Source organism: Neopsephotus bourkii, unplaced genomic scaffold (genome assembly GCF_033783945.1).
Source record: "Neopsephotus bourkii isolate Nb327-2 ecotype Australia unplaced genomic scaffold, CSIRO-AGI_Nbou_v1 NB_1500, whole genome shotgun sequence".
In the NCBI taxonomy this organism is placed as follows: domain Eukaryota; kingdom Metazoa; phylum Chordata; class Aves; order Psittaciformes; family Psittacidae; genus Neopsephotus; species Neopsephotus bourkii.
Window position 1 is genome coordinate 521,831 of NW_026901976.1, and position 9,178 is coordinate 531,008.

Here is a 9,178-nt window from a genome sequence, read left to right on the forward strand (position 1 = left end):
GTCTCGGACACAGGTACCCTTCTCACACATCTGGCATTTGTATACTTCCTCTGTGTCACCCATTTCCCTTTAAAATCAGATTTGTAAATATACTCAATTCCCTCATTCAGAACTTACAACCATGTCCAAAGCTACTGATTGCCTATACACATAGTTTGATGATGATTACTACTCATCTCGGAAGTGCTGGATGTGAAAGTATTGTTACTTTCCAGAGGCTTTGAGGGGGCATTTTATGCTGATTTTGTGTGCGTTATGTGGAGATGTGGATGCACATTGCTAGTTACTCATTAAGGGCATGCTTCAAAATGTTCTTTTTACTATGTTGAGTTTTTATTCTTTGACATAAGAAGAGAATGAATCTTACAATGTAAAAAGAGAACAGCAGAACAGATATACCAAATAATGGGATTTTTAAAAAAGGGGGGGGGATATAAAAAATAAATCATGTTCCCAAATAATAGCAACTGAAAATCAGAATTCAACAGACCATGCTAATCTTATTATTTTGTTACCTAGGTTCTAATGTTCTAATATACAAATAGCTAGTAGCTGGTTAATTAGAACACCCTCTGCATACCAGTACACTATGCTGGAGAAAACATTTTAATAGCCTTTTATTAAGTCTACAGTGTGGTTCACTTTTTTACTTGGTGGTGAAAAGAGAAAATACCATAACCAAAAAAATCCCAGTGGACAGTGGAAACCACCTTCCATGCTGAACCAGGTCACTTTGACATTGTTGTCCTCTAACTGTTTCTTGTACAAGAATCCATCATCTCTGAGCACTACAAGCATCAGGTAGGCAGCAAACAACAGCATCTTCTGCTGGCAGTGGGGACAGTCTTGTCTCAACCAGTTCCTTTGTTTCTTCATGGACTTGAGGTAGAAATGAAGCAGGTAACAGCTGTTTATAACCCATCTTAAATAATCTCTGGGATAAGATCTGGCTTTATCCATTTCTTGTATTTCAAATTCATACTCTCAGGAACGTGAGAACCTGCCAAAACAGCTTCCTTCATAGAGCAGTCTTTCTTCAGGTACTTCAGGATAAACTTGACTGTATGTTCCCGGGACAGGAAGGCAGTGAAAGCATTTTTCTGATGAGATGGCAGATTGAAGTTCAGTGCTTAGAGAAATGGATAGATCAGTACCTGGGTGCATACCTTTGGGATATCTCTTCTATTTCCCAGTTCTTAGCATACACTAGCAGCAAAAGTGCCCCCTGTACTATCCCCACAAACATTAATCCAATGACGATCCACCCCATATTTTTCTGCAGTCTTCAAGAAGTACGTGGTAGCAGTATGACAGTCTGGATGCTTATGCTCAGGAGATAAAACGTACCTGAAATGCATAAAAGAACTAGTATTACACATACACTAGTATTACTCATCTACTTGCAAATGGCTTGAATGGCTCATCTTACGTGCACCCCATGCATTTGCAAAACTCACCCAAAGCAGTATTAACTTTAAATAAAGTTTTGCTTGGTGAAGCAAACAGAAGAGCTTACCCATCAGCACTTGTGTAATTTAAGTGTGTGAGGCATTAAGTCTTGCAGTCCATTTCCCCACATTTTACAAGGCCATGCATTTACTCAGTTCCTGATCCAGGTGCATCCACCTGGGATTCAGGTTCATGCCTGCAGGGAAGTCTGAAGTTGTCCCACTCAGGCTGACCTTGGATGTATGTATAGCTGTGAGTAATGCTGTGTAAACCCACAAGATCCAGCCAAGTTGTGGCTCCTGAGCTTTTTACATTGGGGACACTGGTTATTAGGTTATTCTATATTGGTACAGTATTGTATATTATTATTGCATTTTAATATAGAAAGATTAATAATATTATAAAACACCATACAGTAAATGGACTGTGGTGACAAAATAGCTTCCTGTAGACAATACTTTTATTTATGGTATCAATTGGAACAAGTGAATTACAAAAGGGGGATGTTACAGTGACAATCCCTTTATTTCTTTCTTAACTACTAACTTACTTTATATGTTGAAAATTAAGGCAGATATAAGTCAGACACCTAAGTAAGTTAAAGTGTTGTAAATTGATTTCAATGACACCTAAGTATACTTTTAGACTACATTTTTAACAGCCATACTTCTTTATTCTCTGTATTCATGGTTTTATGGCTTTCTGGAGAAGATTAATATTAATAAGGAAGTAAATACTACAGAGGTAATAGTGTGGGAATTCTCTCTTAATCCTTCACTGTTTGCAGAGGCACACTGCTTCTGCTTCTCTGGTTTTTCACTGTTCTGTGAAATTAATTCAATGGATCCATCAGCATCCTGATAACCAGGAATTAAAAAAAGATATTAGAAACTGAAATTAGGAATATACCTTATAATTCCTTATTATCAAAGGCAATGATTTTTTGTGGTGACAAAACAAACAGATCTGCTTCTCTGAAAATAGCTGGCATACATATAGCTTTTGTAACTTTATGAACCTGTGTCAGGTATTTCTCACTGCCATTTCATGGCACATGCTTGCTCACACGTATCAACAGCATAGGGGTAGACAACACTAGAGCTCAGCTTCTCTTATACTTAAAGAAATGTGAACACAGAATGTGTATCGTTAAGAGGATATTGGAGTGAACTAACTTATCCTGGGAGTAACACCGAATGGAGGTCACGCAACAGACACAACCACTGAATCAGACTTTCTGGCTATGTACTGGCATATTCTTTCATGGCTTCCTGAAGAACAAATGTTGATGTAATTAAATCTGAAAATACTTGAAGCAATATCAGCTCTTTTTTTATGACATATTGCCACAATTGAATGTGTTCTTCCCTGTGAGGGTGCTGAGGCGCTGGCACAGGGTGCCCAGAGAAGCTGTGGCTGCCCCATCCCTGGCAGTGCTCAAGGCCAGGTTGGACACAGGGGCTTGGAGCAAGCTGCTCCAGTGGAAGGGGTCCCTGCCTGTGGCAGGGGTTGGAGCTGGATGGGCTTTAAGGTCCCTTCCAACACAAACCATTTGAGGTTTATTACACACCGTTGCTTAGGGTGGTTGTAAAGGCTAAAATAGCTTGAGATCCTTCTAAAAGCTTTCTACATTGTTTTAAGTAACTGGAAGGCTGAGGCTGGCCTGGGTATGTCATACCATTTTGCTGTGGAAATGTTAACTGTAGTACTGTAGCTGAGTCTAAATGAATTTTGAAGCAGAGATCTGACTGTTTGCTGAAGAATGAAGGGTGCAGCTGATGTGTCCCTATGAATCAGCACATTTCTGTGTGGCTAATTCAGGCACAAATCTGAGACCTACACATCGTGTTATAGTAAATTGTCTAATATAATTATTCCATGGTAAGGTTGTGGGCAGAAATATGCCTCTTTTAATGTACTTAAGGATGCACTGAATATTTCTTCAACCTTAATTGTGAATTTGCTACATTTAGGAGATTTGGTTTACAGGTATTTGCTGAGTGATGTGTTCTTTTGGTTACAGAATTCTAATGCCATTTAATATGTGTGCATGTCTCCTGCCTGTAGAAACAGGATCTTTTGGAACTTCCTGAATTACATGTTTGCAGTTATCTGACTTCTCTAATAAATTAAACTGGGGAAAAAGGACAACTAAATACATGCATCGTGGACACGTTTTTAAATGGCTGCTATAAGACCATCTGAATTGCAGTGAGCACTAGAGAAGTCCCAGTAAAGATGCTGCAGTTAGAGACCAAAGGGAGGAACGCAGATGTTAACAGCTTCAGTCTCATTTTCAAAAAAAAAGAATATATTTCTTTAGCAGCACCGCTTCCTGTAAGGAATATATGTCATAAAGAGTGCAATATCGTACAAAAATAAGGGCAGATTAGAGAGTTTTTAAAGTAAAATAAACAGTGAGTGCTTTCTATCTCTCAATCCCTCAAACTAATCTTCAGTCACTTCCTAGGTTCAGGAGAGTTATTAAAAAGATTGAGTTAAGAATCCTAAATAATCATATTTTGTCTTTCAGTTCCTTACTGATGCTTCCAAATATCCCACATCCTCCATGGAAGATGATGACTCCTCTACATTTATTTGCAGCTGGTGCTCTTGGGCAGTAAATCCTCACTGGCACCTCATCAAAATGCAGATCCGTTATGAAGCATTTTGAGTCCCTGCATGCTGGCAGTCCATCAGCAAGCAACCTTGTAAGTTTGTGCTCCTCAAAGACACCCAAACTTTCTGAGTAAGTTCTTTGCCTAGATAGATATAACAGGAAAAACTTGGAATTAGTTTAGGAATTGAGGCCTTCCCACTCTAAAAAGGCCACAAGCTACATTTTCTATACTGTATTTAGGATAATTGTATTGGCTATTTGGTGCCTTACAGGATTACCACAAGTAACTCTAGTGGCTTTGTGATTTCAGTTACGAAAGTGAAAATGTACATCTTCATGATTTAAGGCAGCATTATTCCTGGGAGAATGTTGTAATACTTGTTCCATGAGATGCATTATATAATCACCTTTTAATTTTCATGATCTGGATTTACCATGAGCAACATCAGGTGTCTGCTGAGGTATGGAAGTCAGGAGTCATGAGACCTGAGGCTCCTTTTCTAATCAGTGAAGAGAAAGAGGCATATCTTGAGGACAGTTCAAATTTCAGGTGTTTCAAGTCATGCTCTGGAGGTGTCTGTTCATTTTGATTGATTAGAAAGGGAGCCTGTGTACTTCAGATGCCTCAGTTAAAGTATTTAGGGTTAGGTATCATGAAAATTTTCCTAGCATGGCTGCATTTAGTATACTGGGAGAAAAAGACTCATGCCAGTGTGCAAGATTCGGGAACTTACTGGTCTTGGGTCATCCCCATGCCACAGGATCAGTGAGACCAAGCTCACTGTGCCAATAATCAATAATGAAGGGCTGCTGGCCTAAATGAATAACTGATGAAAATGGTTCTGAATCATATCTCCATCAGTGAAATGGTTGCCTCTATGAAGATCTCATAGGTATTCATGAAATGGTTCAGCAGTCAGTCTCTTACATCTAATCAAGGAAAACAAATGTTCTGAAGAAGGGGAAGTTGTCACATGTATCAAAACAGTTTCTTATCCAAGGCTAGTCAACTGCTGATAAATCAGAGCACCTGAAGATCACACTGTAATCCCCCTTTAGTTGGAGCACGTGTTGTCATGGATACATTTCCTGCTAGGGACAACAGTTCCCATTAACTGGTGACTTAATTGTCCTTACAGGCTATGGTAATTCTTCTTCTGGAATGATGACAATATGAGACGCAGTTTGCAAATTGTATTGTTCTCTCCTGAGCAACAGTTGGTGATTTTGCCATGAAAGAATGCCTGAGTGACACAAGGAGGTAGAATTTCCTTGGGTGCATGATCCCAGCTATCGTGCATATGAGGCCAAACGTCATGTAGTTCAAGTGTGTTCAACATCCAGTTCCTCACCAAGGCCTTTCTCAATCAACACAGAAGCTGTCTTCATAATAATCTAGACCAGGCTACAATGAACAAGTTGGGTGTGGAGTAATAAAAGAAAGCACCATGAGCCATGGAGCCATGATCTTCTCTCTAGAAGATCATTTAGAAACATATATGAAAACCCAGACATGATCTGGAGTTTTCTCACAACATTCTGTGCCACAGGTGCCAGCAGTCTTGGGGTGTTTTAATCCCCAGTTCCTAAAGACAAACGGAAAGATGTAGTTCTTGCCTTGAAAACTTATTGTAGTTATCATGGCAAAGGGGAAAATGAATGTAAGAGCCAAGGCAATTGTATCAGAAACCACAAGGCCAATATGACCTTCACCAAATGGCAATTTTCAAAACCTCTCATGGCTCTTAAGTCAGTCTTTTTCTCAGAGTTATGACTTTGGGATGGTTGAAATTGGCAGAACTGCCATTTAATCTCATATATACCTTCTAACATAGAATCATAGAATACTTAGGGTTTGAAAGGACCCTAAGATCATCTAGTTCCAACCCCCCTGCCATGGGCAGGGACACCTCCCACTAAACCATGCCACCCAAGGCTTTGTCCAACCTGGCCTTGAACATCCCTGAGTTTCAACAGAGTTTTCAGATTCCATTAATATACATGATAAATTTGGTATCAGAGCATTCTATCTACATATCCTCTTTTCTTTCCTTCTCTTAGGAGATCCTGACATCACGGAGGCATCTCCAAATTCAGAGAAAACACTGTCATGAAGGAGAACAGAGAATTTGGTATATATTCTGTCAAAAAGCTTCTCTAAGTTTAAAAATTACAAAGCACTTCAGAACCAATAGCAATGCACTCAGAAAATGAAAGGTATGAGTATACCTAGACAAATGTGCTCAGTGTTGCAGTGATCAGTAGTAGGCAAAACATTTTATATAAGCCAGGTTTTAAAATGTGTACTTGTGCAAGAGAAAGAGGACCTAGATCACCATGTCAGCATACCTTTTCTTGTGAAATAGGGTCTTTGAAAAACTGTTTGCTGGAACACCTGAATTCTGGCACAAACTGGCTTTTTATGTGGAAAACCATATGGGGACCAGATTTTTACTTTAAAAATAATTACAGAATCACATACTAACTAACAAAAACCACTCAATTTGAGCTTCATTGACCTTAAACTACATTAGACAGTCTTTCTGTCAGTCACTTTGAAGTGTTATGCTTTGCCAGCCAAAATCATAGAAACATAGAATCTGCTGGGTTGGAAAAGACCTTTAGGATCAAGTCCAACCTTTACCCCAGGACTGTCAAGTCCACCATTAGTAATAATTATCATCAAAGCTTTATATCACAGTGCAATATGATTAGTTAGTCTAAATGCAGATCTGTATGAGCAAATTAAAACAAAAGCTAGGATGTGAGCTAGGAGGCTTTCTCTCATCTTTTCCATGTGAGTTTGTCATTGATGTCTTTATGACAGAGTACATGGATAGATTCTGCAGGAGCATCGCATGTTTGATACTTACGCTGTAGAAGGCGCGCATTTAACTGTTGATGCAGTTTTGCTGTGACATCACAAATACGGTGAAAGAAAAAAGGAAAAGACTGTTAAAAGAGGTCTTCATTGCAACATACAATACAGACACATCACTGGCACAGGAAGAGCAGCATTCATCAGAATGAGCAGAATATGTTGATTGCACATGTTCAGTGCACATGTTCCTTTATGGAACCCTGTGAAGTCATCACTATGAGGGTTATTTCTGTGGAAGAAACATAAAGCCAGAAATTCACCAAAAGTAACAGCAGATATCTAAAGGTTTTTGAAAGGAAATCAGGTATTGAATGGATTCAGTGAACAACAAATGGTGAAATGCACCTTTAAAACTATCCAAGAATAGGAAACTGAATTTTCTGGAACATATTATCAATGAAGATAGAATACATACTGTTGAATAACAGCCACTTAGAAGCTATAAAAGTGGGTTAAAAAAATCACCTGAAAGAATCTTTTCATTCAACCAAGTATGGAAACAGAGAACTTAATAACATACAGTCATATTATTATATTAAGTTTATATATAGCTTAACATGAAAAGCAGTGTGAGATACATAAAGGACAGCAGACTCTTCTTTCATGCCAGACAATGCAGAGCAGCTTAGGCTGATCTGATGTACTCCTGTTGCCGTCTTTGAAAGCTTTTTGGGCACAAGCTGTTTCTTTCTCTGATGGCAAAGCACATGGCACAGTGAGTCTGGCTTACAAGTACTTAAATAGTAAGTGGTAACAGGTCTAGCTGACCCTGCTCTCTCGAGGTTAGCCTCTGGAAGTGCCCTCCAACCTACATGGTATATAACTAGGACACAGTGTATATATATATATATATATACATATATGTATATACTCTAAGGTATATAGCTAGGATGCAGTAATTCAGTCACTGCGGAAAGAATCACAGGTAAGAAAATTACTGCAGATAGTTCAAAATTTAGGAAAACACCTTAAATATATCGAAGTGCATTGAGATACAGAAGGGTGGTTATTACTATTTATGTGATCCACAGCCCTCCTGTCATCCACAGGACCAATCATTTCATTGTAGAAGGCAACCAAATTACAATTGCAGTATAAGAATACATATCTCAGTATTTAAAAGAACTCTCCTCACACTGGCTGCTTCTATGTATAGAATACCAACTCAAACCTTGGCCCTGATCTTTAAATCTGTGTTACTGTGTAGTTCCCATTACACACAGTTGCAATATTTAGATACATATCTTCATAGTTTTCTTTTCCTGAAAATCACAGTATCACAGAGCATGATAAACTCAGCAGAATTTCCATCAGAATAGATATGATAGAAGCAGAGCTTTAGTGGCTGATCCGCATCAGGAGGAATCTCTACCTTGAAGGAATTGTATGTTTCAACTAAAACCAGTAATACAAAAACAACCAGAATTCCTGCTATTAAAGCAAACACATAAAAGGATTTGATTTTTCTTTGGTGGGAATAATGTATTAGAGATCGGTGTTATTTGATTCTGTCGGTGATGTGATGTGATTCTGTCAATATTTATATCCTTCAGTCTGACCCCACAGAGAAGTCATTTGCGTTCCAGAACTCCTCCACCCTCCTCCTACAGATAAAGCTGCCAGATGCTGGCAGCGTCCAAACGTCTGGCTTTTATGGGTTCCTTTAGCATGGTCAGAGTTAATACATAGAAGACTCGCATCCAGGAAATGTCACTATTCTGTATATTACAAAATTGCAAAACAACTGTATTTTTTAGCTGCTTTAATTTTATTCTGCTTTATGGGCCTCAAAAGCTAGGTGGAATTTTTTGCAAGTGTACTAGTTAGTACAGAAGGATACTACCTCTCCTTAAGAACCTGTGGAAGACTGAACTCCAATCTCCATGTTCAGAAATTGTAGCAGTTCTGGTGTTGGGAGTAGATCTGAAGTATGATTCTAAGGCTTTTGCCTAGTGTCGGTGATGTTTTCCCCTGCTATGTTGCTGGGAGAGATAGCTTCAAACAGAGAGCTTAGAACAGAACTGTTCTGATGGCCACAACAGGTAGAACAGACATTGTGAAGTACCTCTAGAAGAATTAGATTTTACAGATTCACATGGAGCTATCAGTTATGTGGAAGCTCCCTGTCTAGAGATCTCTGGGCTTACCAATGATATGAAAGAGAAACTTCACCTTCACTTGGGAGAACTTTGGCCCTAACTCTCTGTTCTGATTCATTCTAAAGAAAG

General features: G+C 38.8%; 1 pseudogene; it reads right to left on the reverse strand.

Moving 5' to 3' along the window:
- Window positions 1-259: 259 nt before the first annotated feature.
- Window positions 260-4,817, reverse strand: LOC133221000 (arylacetamide deacetylase-like 4; annotated as a pseudogene).
- Window positions 4,818-9,178: the final 4,361 nt, after the last annotated feature.